The following is a 16,914-nucleotide window of genomic DNA, read 5'->3' as shown; positions in this document are numbered from 1 at the left end:
TTACAGGTACTGTAAGAAAACGTGCCAGTGTGGTGAAATTACGATATAATGACAGTCGTTCAAAGAGCTGTAGGGGCGGGGGAGTCCTGAAGAGATGCCAGTACACACTGGGTATGCTAAGAAAAAGTGCCAGTATGGTGAAATGTACAACTTCAGGGGGTGGGATGGTCCCCAGTGAAGACTTCTGAACAGATGCCAGTACTCACTGGTACAGTAATTAAAGTCACCGCTGTGGTCATTGAGATACGATGACAATCGATCAAAGTGTTTTCCCGGAGAAGATTTCTGAAGAGATGTTGGTATTCACTGGCACACTCAGAAAAGGTGCTGGGATGGTGAAACTCACGTCATTGCAATATCATCATAGAGTGGGGTGATGGTTTGATGGGGCTGTCGTGTGGGTGGTCCCTCATGACAATTAATAGAAATAGCTAGATAGATACTTTATTAATCCCCAAGGGGAAATTCATATGCTCCAGCAGCAGCATACTGATAAAAACAATATTAAATTAAAGAGTGATAAAAACGCAGTGCAAGTTAGAAAATGCAAGGTGGAGAGTGCGAGGCAGGTATAACAGACAATAACATTGTATAATGTTAACGTTTATGTTTAAAATGTGCTGGTACTCACCGGTATGCTAAGAAAAGGTGCTACTATTCTGTGTTGAAGCTGAAACCAGTGAGTACCGGTGATTACCAACCCACTTCAAGCTGCTGAGATCACATAAAGTGCAATGCCAGCCACTGAACTCCATAATGCTCTGAACTCCTGGCCAATGAATGATCCCCGATGGTTAGTCTTCAAATCAAACACTCACGTCCATCTGAGCATCTTCCATTTCAGTTCACAAGATCATTTTCTGAGAGTTTTTTTTATCTATAAATATGAAATGCTAAGCATTGTGACGCTCTTATCGTGCGATTATTTGCGAACCACTGGGGTTAGAATCTTAATCTTGGCCTTAATTGCAAGATGATGATGTGATATGTACAACAAAATGTGGCTAGCAGCAACCTCTGTGAAGGGTTTACATATTTCGTACTGCAAATTGCATAGATAAATCGATGCAGAGTGTGGCAAGGCAGAAAGAAAAAGAAGAGCAGCAACATTTGCTGAGCTTGAAGCAAATTGCACAAGCTGGTTATGTGATAGGAAGAAAGAAGAATGATAGCTCAGGCATATGTGGTGCGGCAGCCTGCTGGTACTCATGACCTACTTGGGCCGGTACCTTGATCTGGGCAGAACCGGAGTTTCCGTGTGTTTCCTAATTTAACAAAATATTAGTAAAAATGCACTCATTTAGAACTTTGTTAGCATATGACTGGACGAATTCACATGTGGATTATGCGACACAAGATTTTTTTTCATGCGTATTTTGAAACAGTTTGCTTTTGTACACCTCTGGTCACCACAGACCTTCTGTCCTATGAGAAACTTTGTTGTCTCGGTTCTGCTTTAAAGTACGAGATTCATTTATTTTTCAGCCATCTTTACCAACTATATGGGCTAACTAAGATTTAAAAAGAAAAAATCATTTTTCAGATGGATTATTCTTTTATCCCATTGCTGTCCAGGGCAATATGAATTAACATTTATACACACATAGTTCCAGGATAAATATAAAAGTCGAAACTCAACAAAAATGTAACAAAAGATAAGTTCTATAAACAAATTCTCAAAAGTGTAAATCCTTATAGTATTTTATTGTCTAAAAAACATATATATATATATATACCTTTTACTAGTGTATAAAAATGAAAACAAATGTTATGATTCATGATGGTGTGTCGTCCTGTTCTTAACCAAATTGGTTTCATTTTGCTTTATTCTTGAGAAAAAAAAATATGTATATATATATATATATATATATATATATATATATATATATATATATATACACATATATATATATATATATATATATATATATATATATATATATATATATATATATATATATATATATTTCAAAATAAATGCTTAAAATGTTGTGACCAAATACACATTTTGAAGTAGTTTTAGGACAACGTAGATTCAGTGTGCCGTCTAAAACAAGATCTTGTAAATGTTACGTGGTTATTTATTTTTTCAAACCTTGAATTTTATGTTTTCTAAATTTTTTTTAAAGAAACCAAATAATGCAAAACAGAAAAGGTGATATTTTTTTTTTAGGTTCAAACTTACAGTTAAGTGGAATTAACCTTTGGGCGGGTAACGGAGAATAAGCAACATTGTACTGAGTTGCTTTACCTGAAAAACAATTGTATGTACAATAAAGTTAATAAATGGGATCTGTGCAATTATCTATATTAAAAAAAAGAAGATGGAAACCTGGATGAATTGTTCCACTGATAAACGGTTTATGAATGACACACAAGTCAGAAATCTTGACAAGAGGTGACACTCAGGGTGCTCCTGGTTATAATGCTGTAGGTGACATGTTGAGGCCATGATGGGGTGGTGGAGGTAAAATGGTAGCTGCAACCCTAAATCTGAGACCCCAACATCAAACTTCAGTGGCACAAACCTGTCACGTCATAAAGTCTGACAGAAGGCAGGTAAAGATCAGGCTTTACTGTTTAGGAATCAGCCTTCGACGGTGAAATCCATCATGATGAGACCTCTGTGAGTTCCCTCCGTTCATTTAAGGCAGTTATGGTTAAGATTCATGGGACAAGAGGATATGTTAATTCATGTTAGCAAACTGCATTAAGGATGAGGTCAGAAAAACAGATACCGAGCACAATCAGCCATTCTTTAGACAGGGAGACAGACTTGTGGGGTCTGATGGCAGGGGACCGGACAACGCGAGAGTTAAGAGGGAACATCTGGATCCATCATGAGTGAAAACCTCAGCCCTCTGCCTTACTTACAGAAGGGCCAATGGCGTGATGGTCTGATGGTCAACTTGAAGTGTGGCAATCAGGCTAACAAAACATTCCTCTGTTGCCGTCCCCTGTGCTACATCATGTTCTTCCCAAAGTGGTACCAATGCTCAGTTGTCGAAATCACAGTTCTGCGGAAAAGAAATTACATAGAGGCTATTTAACAGTTTGAAGGAATACTTCAGCCCAAAAATAGTTTATATCTATATAAATATATATATGTTATGGCCAAAACCTGAAATCAGCCAAGGTGGGAAGTGTTTGACCAAAGTGGGAAATGGCCAATGTCGCTGTAAATTGACCGGCTAATGTTCGATCTTTTCCTTGAGTTTGGGATTTGGCCAGCCAGTTTGCAAAATAACATGGGGCAATCAGCCAAAGTAGGAAGAAAAAAGGCACGAGCAGCGATTTGTTGCACACTTAGTAGTGCAACTGCATCGAGTGTAGCCTTGTAGTTCTTGTTCAGAAAGCGGACGCTGCTTGGTTGTTTCACAATAAGTAAGATTAGGTTTCACATTTCTGTTATCATTTTAGCCCTAAAATAGTGACTTAACATCAGGGACCTATTTTATTGACCTTAAGGGTGAGGGGAAGGCCGTCTCAAGTGGCATCCGCTTGCTGAACAAAACCCGCCTTGAGAAGTTTCTCGTGCAGAATGGAAAACTCACTTCTGAATCTGCATCTGAATGTTTTTAAGCATCTTCGCACCTTGAGTAGACAATCTTACATCAGCGCATCGGATTTTGGCAGGGGGTTCTCGCCACTTCACGAAATAGCCGGCCAAAGTAGCATATATGCCGGTCATTTCTAGTAATTCAGACATAGGGCACACCTCTCGGCCAAAATGCGAAATGGCCAACCAATTTGGGAACTGGCGGAACTTCAGGTTTTGGCTGTAACATACATATATATATATATATATATATATATATATATATATATATATATATATATATACACTAGCAAAATACCCGCGCTTCGCAGCGGAGAAGTAGTGTGTTAAAGAGGTTATGAAAAAGAAAAGGAAACATTTTAAAAATAACGTAAAATGATTATCAATGTAATTGTGTTGTTATTGTTATGAGTGTTGCTGTCTTATATATATATAATATACACACACATAAACATAAATATACATATACATATATACATATCTACATATACACATATCTACATATACAGATATATACATATATATATACATATACACATCCACATATATATACATATATATATATACACATATCAACATATATATACACACATACAGTACATACACACACATATACATATATACATATACACATACATACACATACATATATATATACAAGCAGACACAGTCGATCCTCCGAAACCCCCTCTTAAACGGTGATACAATGGGAAACAAATAGTTTTTTTTTTTACCTCCTCTTTGCTCGATCAGCTGCTGGCTTGCTGCTGCTGCCTTGTTGTGTGATTTGCATCTCACGCGCCGCTTCGAACATTTAAAAGCCTGTACAGCAGCTGTCCTGCTCTTTGTCTTTTATTTCCTGCCCCAGGCGTGGTTAAATCTCTTGGCACTCTTGGTTAAGTCTCGTCTTGCGGGACGTGAGTTCTTCATAGTTTATAATTTAAAAAATGGAATAAGAATCTGAAAATCTAACAACACCACATTAAAGTTTGATAAAATCTGAAAAGAATGATACCAAACATATATATGTAGGTTTTAAAATAAGTCCAAGTTAAAGCGTGACAAAAAACGTGACATAAAATCGTTGCTCTTTTAGGCTTAGGATTTTATATAATTAGAGTAGATATGTGTGTATATATATTACTTACCCCATGGAATTTGTAGTGATGGTTGAGAAAATAAATTAATAGAATGGAGATAAAGTTTCTGATACAATAAAATAGGTATCTGTATTGACCAACGCTAGCCAAAGGCAAACAGTATCAAAAACTCCCATAACTAAAAATCTCTCTTTAGTCGCATGTTCACAACGTCCCAAACATATGCGTTGTTGCTAAAAAACTGTTAAATCAACCTCCTTCATGAATGAAAATGGAACCCGCTCAGACGCCAACGAGCATTTGAAATTGCAGACCCTCGTTCATATTTATAGTAGTGTGCCACAACTCACAATGTCCCAAACCCGTATATTCTTACTAAAATATTGTTAAAGCTAGTGGGGTGTGCCCCCCCGGTGGCCCAATCCCCCCTTGATAGCTCACTTCACTTGCAGGTATATTCCGACACAGTCAAAAATTTGGCCCTGAGATTTATTTTTAGTAATAACAAATGGTAACAAGTGGTTTTGAAGAAAAATGAGCGTTGCATGAAAACGTTACATGAAAATGTTGCACAATGTTGCTAACCTTTTTATATTTATTTAGAGTAGATAAACCACTTGTGAATGAAAATAGAGCATGCTCAGGTGAGAATTAGCCCTTGAACTGAAGACCCTCCTGTCGCCGTTAAATTTATATTAATTTCCACAACTGGAGTACTTAGCGTCAGTTGGTGAATCGATCTTCTCCTCGTTGAAGCATCTCAGATATTTACAAGACTACATATTCATACATATTCGTTTTTGTTCAACTATTCATTTTTAGTTTTACACGCCTCCAGTGTTTGAAGTGGAACCAAATTACTGGCAGTACTCGATTAAATAGTTGTAAGCGGGGGTCTACCTTCACCCATCATCTTATTGATATCCTATGAAGCACAATGGTAGCCAATGAATGGGCTCTTTAAGGGCAGGACTCCTGACCAATAAATGAGGCAGGGAGGCGGGTCTTCAACTCAAAATGCTCAGTATTATTTGAACGCGTTCCTTTTTCATACACAGCAGCGTTTTCCGGAAGTAGTTTATTTAATTCAATTCAATTCTTTATTGTCATGTGTACAAGTACAAGTACAAGTACCATGTACAATGAAATTAACAATATTTTATTGAAAAAACATATGTTTGGGACTTTGTGAGTATTCGTCACATGTGGATCATAAAACATGAATACAGTAATCCCTCACTTATCACGGGAGATAGGTTCCAAGGCCGACCGCGATAACTGAATTTCCGCGAAGTAGGGACACTATATTTATTTAATTATTTAACGTGTATTTGGACGTTTTTAAACCCTCCCTGTATTGTTTACAACCCACCCTTTACTCTATTAATAACAGGGACAACTGCTAAGCAATATGAAATCGGTAGATAAGTTTACACTTACTGCATAGCGAAGTACACGTAGCTATATATGATGTGATGATGGTGATATCCAAACATATCCAACATATCCAAAACTTTTACCTTTTCTGCAATCATTTGCATCTTCTGTTGGCGCTTGGACACGGCCCCTGAAGCAGTAGCACATTAATGCTGAATGAGTGAGATGAGACTTCCTGGTTAATGCAGCACTCCGTCGCTGAGCCAATCAGCAGCACACAGGAACTTAACTGCGTGCTCTGATTGGGTAGCTTCTCAGCCATCCGTCAATAGCATCTCTTGTATGAAATCAACTGGGCAGACCAACTGAGGAAACAAGTACCAGAAGTAAAAAGACCCACTGTCCGCAGAAACCCGTTAAGCAGCGAAAAATCCGTGTTATATATTTAGATATGCTTACATATAAAATCCGCAAAGTCGTGAATCCGCGAAAAGTGAACCGCAAAGTAGCGAGGGATTACTGTAACGTAAAATTTTTCGCATGCATTTTTCCTATCCTATCCTACACTCTTTAAAATGAAGATAGCAAAGAGGTTTTATAGTATAATGCTATTGGGGAACCATTTTAGGCTCCCAAAAGAAACACCAACCTGAAGGTTCCGGAAAGAATCTTTTACTTAGATGCATAACAAGATCCATAAATTACAACGGATAGATGATAACAGATTTGTTAACTGATTTTAAAAGGACTCTTGCCACAAATAATAACACAGGGTAAGTTGAAGTTCTCTCGATCCGTTGTATCCTGTGCCACACATGTGGGCTTGGAGACCACCTTCCTGGCTCTGGTAAGATAAGCAGCTCCACCACAGGACCAGGTGAGGTGCTGATGCTAGCGGTATCTTCTGCTCCAAATGACATTTCATTGTGTCTGTACAGTGACAGTGCAATGCTGCCTGAAGATGATACCAAACCCCGCCCCCAAGCCTTTGAGAAGACTCCGCCCCCTTCTGGTGCCGACTAGGTAAAGGGAACCTGGCGTCAGACTCTGTCCAGCTAGAGAGGAGGACAGAGCTACAAATCGGATTCTATGTATATCAGATATTTAAATATTTTGCTATCGTTTTGCCGCCACACGACTGCTGTTTCCGTTGTGATTAAATGTGGTGACCCGGCTGGCGCTCCAACGTTTAACCTGCCTGTTTGCCGGCCACGTTACCACTGCTAGGTAGTCTACTGCACATTAAAAATTATCTGTTTTGTCCACATATTTTTCAAAGGCCAAAGAACCCTTCCCAGAATGAAAGGGGTCTTGACCAAGCAATGGTTCAAGGGGGGATCACACAACCCAGTTTTTACAAGAGTATCAGAAACTCTTAAGCATGAAAACATGAGATCCAAACATCACGACAAACTCCATGCAATAAGTAACGTAAGAAACGTGTCATGTTTGGGAGATGAATTTCTTTAATAGAAATTCAGAGATGGAGAGGAAGTGGGGCAGTTGGCAATAGCGGGGCTAAAAGTATTTCAACGATTCCCCTCACTGCCAAGTCGTGCAACGTGAGGACTTCCACACGGGCTTGCGTTCCGCTTTCTTCATTTTTTGATTTCGCCATAATCAACGTTTAACATTGAATCTTTTAAGACAAAGTCCAAGCTTGTGCTGCATTTCCTTTTTAATCTCCAAATGCAGGACTCCTTGTATCTCTTGATTGATGGCCATCTTTCTTTGCTTTCCCCCTTCATTGTAGTTCATCGTTTTACATTTATTTTATTGCTGAGATTCTACCATTGATTGCTTTTTTAATGCTACAAGCCTATATAAATCTGTTTTTCTGTGGGACATCAGACAGGCAGGAAGTGGGTCTTACTTAAGTGGTCTTTAATTGGGGTTACGCAAAGCCGTCGTATTCAGTTTGTGGAAAACAAAAATGTGACTTGGTCTCTTGTGTTCTAGCACGATTGTCTCTTTAGTTAAAGCACAAAAAATGTAAAAAATAAAGCAATTCTGATTTTTTTTTAAATAAATTAATTATATGTACATAAATAGATGTATAGCTATGAACCCGAACTACAACACGGATCTTTACTTTTCCCGCTCATTCGCTGTGTTCTGGGGAGCAAACCTTCCATCGAGCTGTGATGACATTCCAAGCGGACAAGGTAGCCCTGGACGCGATGACCGATTTTAAATGTACGCTACACTTTCCAGATGTTGTACTCATTTCTGGGTTTCTTGTCAAATTTGTTTCTGTGTTGATGACTTTTTTTTTGTATCTTTTTCCAAATAAATTAGAGATGATTATTATTAAAATTATAAGGTGTAAAATATTGCTACTCTGTGTTTTCAAATAAATGCAATATCAATCCTGTATAAAATAAATAAATATAACAGAATGTGTTTGATTTTCTCTGATTTGAAATGACAGCCCTCAACGGGAAACTTGCACGGGTTTTACAAAAAGGCAAACTTGTTGTGAACGAAACCACTGAGCTCATGAAGGCAAACAGAGGCAAAGCAGAGAAGAGTCCACAAGTGGGGTCTGAGGTGGTGGAGCTCGAGAACGGATGAGCAAAACTTACTTAACATGGTTTGACAGAAGTGGATTTTAGTGACTTTATTCTGCCCCTGTGTCATTCATTCTAATTTCAATCATAAGTTCCAAGTATAGCACACACAATCACACAGTGCCCATAAAAATCACCCACCCCCTTGGAGGTTTTAACATTTTATTATTATACTACCCATGCCACCTGTCTAAGAAAGGTGGAAATCTAAATAATCAGCAAAAAATTCCATGTTAATGTTTGGAGAGTATTTTGTAATGCATGTAGATATAACAGAGACATACGCATTGCATTTGTCATTCCTACAGATGGTGTATGACAAACATTTCTAGTAGCAAAATGCATTACTATAAATGTTTGTGGTGCACCATTTGTTGGAATGGAAAATGCAATGTATATATCTCTGTTATATGATATTTGGTATGGAATTCATATAAGCTGTGCTGATGTTTTGTGGTGAGCCATCTGGTGGAATGGCGAATGCAATACATATATCTTAATTATATGCCATTTGGTATTGGAATGGTAAAAGAAGTGTTAATGTTTATAGTGCGACATCTGTTGGAATGACAAATGCGATGCATATGTCTCTGTTATATGCCGTATGGCATGGAATTTTGAAAAGCAGTGGTAATGTTTGTGATGCACCATCTGTTGGAATTACAATCACATGCATATATCTTTGTTATAAGTCATTTGGTATTGTGATGGTAAAAGAAGCGTTAATGTTTGTAGTACGGCATCTGTTGGAATGACAAATGCAATGCATATGTCTCTGTTATATGACATTTGGGATGGAATTTGGAAAAGCAGTGCTAACGTTTGTGATGCACCATATGTTGGAAAGATAATCACAATGTATATATCTTTGTTATATGTCATTTGGTATGGGAATGGTTAAAGAAGTGTTAATGTTTGTAGATAAATGAAGAAGAAATGGAAGAAAATGAAGAAAAGAAAAAGAAAAAGAAGAAACAGAAGAAAAAGAAGAAAAGAAGAAAAAGAAAAGAAAAAGAAGAAGTAGAAACCCAGACCTCATTGCTGTTTGCAAAGGAAACCCAATAATATGAGATCCTCCACTGGTTATCATTACAATCCAATACAATTTGTTTTTGTGTAGCCTAAAATCACACAAGCAGTGCCGCAATGGGCTTTAACAGGCCCTGCCTCATAACAGCCCCCAGCCTTGACTCTCTAAGAAGACAGGGAAAAACTCTCAAAAAAAAAACCTTTGTGGGGAAAAAATGGAAGAAACCTCAGGAAAGGCAGTTCAAAGAGAGACCCCTTTTCAGGTAGATTGGGAGTGCAGTGGGTGTCAGAGACAAGGGGGGTCAGCACAATACAATCCACAGAACAGAACACAAGTAAACCTCAACACTGTGGTAATAATCCTCATCTTAGAGATCCAGTATCGATTTTCCTAGTTGGGTCCTCAGATTAAAACGTTTAAAAATGTCTGATGGTTTCCTCCCACAGTCCAAAGACATGCAGGTTAGGTGGATTGGCGATACTAAATTGTCCCTAGTCTGTGCTTGGTGTGTGTGTGCCCTGCGGTGGGCTGGCACCCTGCCTGGGATTTGTTTCCTGCCTTGCGCCCTGTGTTGGCTGGGATTGGCTCCAGCAGACCCCCGTGACCCTGTAGTTAGGATATAGCGGGTTGGATAATGGATGGATGAATAATAATAATAATAGTAACAATAATTAAAAATAATAATAATAATATTGAAACAGTCCTCCACGTCACAAAATACTATCTCAAGCTTTATTATTATTATTATTAATAATAATAATAATAATAATAACCAGCAGGCTTTGCGAGATGAAGGGTATTGGTCACTCCCCTTTATAGATGATGCAGTTTGCGGAGAGCAGCAGCGCTGCTGGTGATTTTTAAAGAGGAAATCGCAGCGCGCCGGCTGACCTTGAGGCGAATCAGCATTCCCGTCACATGTCAGCACTCTGCGGACACGAACTCCGCACAGCTCCGGCTGATGTTATAAGAGGTGGGAGAGGAGGAATGTGCATGTACCCCCAGACTCCTCCTCATCAATGATGTCGAAGCAGGACACGCGAGGGGAGACTGCAGTTCGAAGATGAAAATGGCCGAAATCGTATCTGTGACTCCTGAACACGCGGCATTCTCACCAAGGGATTCACCGCCTGACGCTGCCCAGGATACGCGCTGCACGTTTAACATGCAATGTAGGTGAATGGAGAGAAATTAAAACTGATCTTTTTGTTCTCTCGTTAGTCACAATATAATTGCACATCTATATGATTTAAAGCCATCTGTGTGATGTGTTTTTTTTGTTTAACCACAACACACTCGTAAACATAACGGTTCTCTGAAGGCAATTCACTTGTGTGGTTCATTATGGAGCCATTTCTTGGAAATGAATCATTTCATAATGGAAAAGGGTTCTTAGCCTATGATGGGCTTTGAAAAGGATTCCTAATATGTGGACAAAACAAAAATGTTTATTGTACAGTAGGCTACACAGCAGGATATTGAAGATCAAGAAACTCAGACTTTGCCTGTGTTATTGTATTGAGCAGGCATGTCAAACTCACTACCATTGGTGGGCCGCTTCGACTGTCATACGTGCGTCAGCGGGCAGCACTGTAACAAATACTATTATACTATTATACAAAGTTACTGTAGCTTTCTTTCCAATACTAAAAAAAATTAAAAAGTGTAACACAAAGTTTAAAGTTTAAAGAAAAGCAATTTATTTCCATACAGTCTAAATACAACAGTGTAGAATTAGAGTCTTAGCCTCTTAGCTAGGTCCTTATTATATTATATTCATTGCTTATATAGGAGCTTTACAGTGTGAGATTTATTTCTTTTGTCCCGACACTTGGCATCTCTTGTTAGTAACCAGTTCGTCAATATCAGGCTTGAAATCTTGTGCAGCTGCAACTTTTATAAGGGATGAAAGGTGCTCGACGGTAAGTCTTGAGCGATGTGGGGTTTTGGTAGCTTTCATTAACAAAGACAATTGCTCACAAAGGTAAGTGCTTCTGAACATTGACAGTACTCTTGATGCCAGCTTACGGATCTGCACATACGAGGGTGGCAGGTAAGCATACAAGCCTGGCACACCAACTTCGTTGTATTTTGCCTTCAGAATAGAATCTGACCGCACTTCAATCAATTCCATTTGGATATTCTCAGGCTCATTGTCAATGTTATCTTGGAGAGGCATTAGAACACTCTAGACAAGAACAGGCCATTCAGCCCAACAAAGCTTGCCAGTCCCATCAAGTCGAGTTTTGAAAGTCCCTAAAGTTTTACTGTCTACCACACTACTTGGTAGCTTATTCCAAGTGTCTATCTTTCTATGTTGTAAGAGAACAGCGCAATGCCCTGTTTGTGTGAACTGAAATCACGAAAATGCTCACTGAATTCATTGCTCAGAAATTCAAGTTGGAAAACAAATCCTCCAAAAATCAAATTTTACTTTACTAAGTTTACTTCAAAGTTTATATTGTAAAATAAGCCGATATGCAAAAAGCCACCTGACCTACACTAATTTTACAAACTCAAAATCACAAAAATATGTTAATAAACAACTCACCAACTTCTCGCGTCCACTTCAGATCTTCAGCTGTAGTCTGCACTAACTGTTCGTTACAATACTAGCACAAATTTACATGAAACGAGCAAAAAAACGTGAAAATATGCGGCCTATTACTACTCGTGATGGTCAGTTCTGCCCAGTGGCCAGTCTCAGCAGCCCAGTCAGTAGTGTAGCCTTAGCAGGGGCTCGTGGCGGCCCTGGGCAGAGAAAGAATCGGTGGCCCCTTCGCCTGGCAATGTCAATATGGTATCTTATGCACAGCGGATGGCCACGTCTGTTGCGGACACTGCATAGCCGCCTCGTGCTCATGACACGCTTCTATATGCGCGTGTCTGTAACTTGAAAACCAAGTGGCGGCCCATGATATTCTCATTCCGGCAGAACGTTATAATACTACATATAGCTTACTGCTCCGACTCTAGCGACATTTGTAAATACAGCGTACTAATTAACAGGAAACACAATGTTTTTCGGCCACATTGCCGTCAGCTGTGTCATTATTTTCTCTTTCTGTTTTATATTCAATATATATTGGCGTGGTGGCACTGTGCAGGTGCACAGTTTGCACATGCGTAAGGCCGCCCCTGCTGCAGCCTAGCACTTCAGTTGCGACGTCGTGGCTTGTTAACTTTGGTCAAGGCTCGTGGCTGTACTAGCAGATGACGTTTCCGGTACCGTAATGCCATGGGAAAACGCGCTTTTGTCAGAAGGCAGAAGTAAGAAAAGTCAATAAGTAACACCGAAGATGCAGAATGATTCAATCACAAACGATAGTACAGAGCCGGCCTTAGGGCAAAGCGAACGAAGCGACCGCTTCGGGCCCACAGCTGGAGGGGGCCCACTGCGCCCAAGGTTTTTTTTTTTTTCCTGTGATGTGATGCTGCTGCGAAGGCCCCAATGGAGCAACACACTCCTTCACCCCAAACTCTGTTACTAATATTTTTATATATATAATTCACGGGCAACATATTCCATCACCTAATTACTCCACATGGACATCTCCACTCGGCACTCCAATCTTCATTACGCTTCACTCAGGCCCGTGCGCCTGTTGCCACCTCCACGGCTCATCTGTGCCTCTGTCCTCAGTAGGCGGCCACTTACGCTTAGGGATGGGAATTGATAAGATTTTCACGATTCCGATTCCATTTTCTATTCTGTTTAACAATTCGATTCTTTATCGATTCTTATTTTTAAAAAAGGAGAACACGCAGGTCGATTAGCTTAGAACTTTGTTTTATATCTTATCTTTGAACAAGATAGAAATTTAGGAGTAGCATGACCTTACAAACCCAACAGTGAGATCTTAAGAGATCCACATTCCCCAGAAAAAAAATTGTAAATGTAAAATAATAATAAAATAAATATTCTTCTGTAGCAATAACAAAGTATAACATAAATGATTCTGTGGCAATTACACAAGAATGTCCAGTAACATTTACACTCTCCTTTTTAAAAGTATATATGAGTTGAGCACTCAAAAATAAAACTACATCAGCCAGCAGCAAATACAATCAACTCAAGTCCAATGGAACTGTGCACAGTGCAATTCTGCAACCATCAACTATTTTGACAGCTACATCCATGTTGGCCACATTATCAACAGCGGCTGCCACAACCTTGTCTTTGATACCATACTCCTCCAAGATCTCATCAATCTCCTCTGCTACAGCTGTCCCTGTCTGTGCCTGGTACACTGGTTTGGTTTTGAGGACTTTTTCTTGAGCCTGGCCATTCCTGACATAATGCAGTGTTACTGTGAGGTAATGATCTTGACTAAAACTTGTCCATCCATCTGCAGTGACGGCTGCCTTCAACACATGTTTCAGCTCAGAAATGGAAACGGATGAAACATCTGGTAAGAGGAGAACATGCAACTTTGACATTCCCTGACTTAGCCTACAATTAAACACATTCACTTACCGAAAATCGGGGGCATCTACTGTGGCAAATGGGTGCAAGCCTTTTACCACAAACTTAGTCACTGCTCGGTGACATTCGTCTATCCTGGCCTGTGTCATTTTACTTTTCCCCGCCTCTGTGAAAGGAGAAGCTACCGGTAGACTGCAGCGAGAACTGCCAGCATCTGAGACAGCCAGACTCTCTCTCTCTCGTCATGGTCATCTAAATGCAATGCACAGTAATAGCAGGTTTTGCAATAAGGCAAATCGCGCTAACATAATATGCAATGTTAGTTGATTAGTTACCTGCCGTTTTAACAGGAGAGGACGTGCAAACGTTACCGCTGCTGCTGGGTTGAGATTCACTAGTCCGGAGCGGATCAAAAACACGACATTCATTTAAGGTTATCGCGTGTTTTGTGAGCAAATGCTTTTGTATATTCGTAGTGTTTCCTCCCTTTGATGAAATATCTACTTTGCAAGTATTGCACGTTGCCCTGTTGTCATCCTTTCTCGTAAAGTATAACCAAACTTTTGAGCGTTTGTGCCGCTTAGGCGCCATGTTTCCTGCTGGGTAAATGACGCTACGCAACGTGGTGACGTCATTCGAGGCGACTGGAATCGATAGGGGAATCGTTTGCAAAAATGGCAAACAATTCCAAGGAATTGAAACAGTGGGAACCGGTTCTCAACAAGAACTGGTTTTCGATTCCCATCCCTACTTACGCTTCAGTCAGGGCCGCTCCACCGCACTGCACTCTCGACAGAGCATAAAAGGGGCCCTTCTCTTTGTAAAGCCATCACTCTCCTTCATATCAATATACAGTGGTGTGAAAAACTATTTGCCCCCTTCCTGATTTCTTATTCTTTTGCATGTTTGTCACACAAAATGTTTCTGATCATCAAACACATTTAACCATTAGTCAAATATAACACAAGTAAACACAAAATGCAGTTTGTAAATGGTGGTTTTTATTATTTAGGGAGAAAAAAAAATCCAAACCTACATGGCCCTGTGTGAAAAAGTAATTGCCCCCTGAACCTAATAACTGGTTGGGCCACCCTTAGCAGCAATAACTGCAATCAAGCGTTTGCGATAACTTGCAATGAGTCTTTTACAGCGCTCTGGAGGAATTTTGGCCCACTCATCTTTGCAAAATTGTTGTAATTCAGCTTTATTTGAGGGTTTTCTAGCATGAACCGCCTTTTTAAGGTCATGCCATAGCATCTCAATTGGATTCAGGTCAGGACTTTGACTAGGCCACTCCAAAGTCTTCATTTTGTTTTTCTTCAGCCATTCAGAGGTGGATTTGCTGGTGTGTTTTGGGTCATTGTCCTGTTGCAGCACCCAAGATCGCTTCAGCTTGAGTTGACGAACAGATGGCCGGACATTCTCCTTCAGGATTTTTTGGTAGACAGTAGAATTCATGGTTCCATCTATCACAGCAAGCCTTCCAGGTCCTGAAGCAGCAAAACAACCCCAGACCATCACACTACCACCACCATATTTTACTGTTGGTATGATGTTCTTTTTCTGAAATGCTGTGTTCCTTTTACGCCAGATGTAACGGGACATTTGCCTTCCAAAAAGTTCAACTTTTGACTCATCAATCCACAAGGTATTTTCCCAAAAGTCTTGGCAATCATTGAGATGTTTCTTAGCAAGATTGAGACGAGCCCTAATGTTCTTTTTGCTTAACAGTGGTTTGCGTCTTGGAAATCTGCCATGCAGGCCGTTTTTGCCCAGTCTCTTTCTTATGGTGGAGTCGTGAACACTGACCTTAATTGAGGCAAGTGAGGCCTGCAGTTCTTTAGACGTTGTCCTGGGGTCTTTTGTGACCTCTCGGATGAGTCGTCTCTGCGCTCTTGGGGTAATTTTGGTCGGCCGGCCACTCCTGGGAAGGTTCACCACTGTTCCATGTTTTTGCCATTTGTGGATAATGGCTCTCACTGTGGTTCACTGGAGTCCCAAAGCTTTAGAAATGGCTTTATAACCTTTACCAGACTGATAGATCTCAATTACTTCTGTTCTCATTTGTTCCTGAATTTCTTTGGATCTTGGCATGATGTCTAGCTTTTGAGGTGCTTTTGGTCTACTTCTCTGTGTCAGGCAGCTCCTATTTAAGTGATTTCTTGATTGAAACAGGTGTGGCAGTAATCAGGCCTGGGGGTGGCTACGGAAATTGAACTCAGGTGTGATACACCACAGTTAGGTTATTTTTTAACAAGGGGGCAATTACTTTTTCACACAGGGCCATGTAGGTTTGGATTTTTTTTCTCCCTAAATAATAAAAACCATCATTTAAAAACTGCATTTTGTGTTTACTTGTGTTATATTTGACTAATGGTTAAATGTGTTTGATGATCAGAAACATTTTGTGTGACAAACATGCAAAAGAATAAGAAATCAGGAAGGGGGCAAATAGTTTTTCACACCACTGTATTTCCATTTTGTTAGAAAGAATGTCTTGTAGATAGTAGTCAGGCCTTGCCGAATTTCCACAGTTTGAAATTATTGTATTCCAAATGTCTTCAGTTCCACCGCCAAAGAAATATAAATCAGGTTTTACTTGCGAAGCTCCATGAGCCACGAACGTCTGAATGGTCTGGCATTGATTTCAATTGAGCAGGAGATAGTCGAATCTCTTGATTATTCTGAACTTATTCATGAGTTTGCCAGTGCCAAGGTTCGAAAAGTGTCTTTTGTGTGAAATAGATTTCAATATCTGCTGGTGAGTTATTTTATACGGAAATCTGAATATCTTGAAAGTATGAAAACAAGCTTTAAAACCAAATAAAAATGTAACAACAAAATAATGTGGA

Source organism: Erpetoichthys calabaricus, chromosome 12 (assembly GCF_900747795.2).
Source record: "Erpetoichthys calabaricus chromosome 12, fErpCal1.3, whole genome shotgun sequence".
Lineage (NCBI taxonomy): Eukaryota > Metazoa > Chordata > Cladistia > Polypteriformes > Polypteridae > Erpetoichthys > Erpetoichthys calabaricus.
This window is presented reverse-complemented; position numbering follows the sequence as displayed.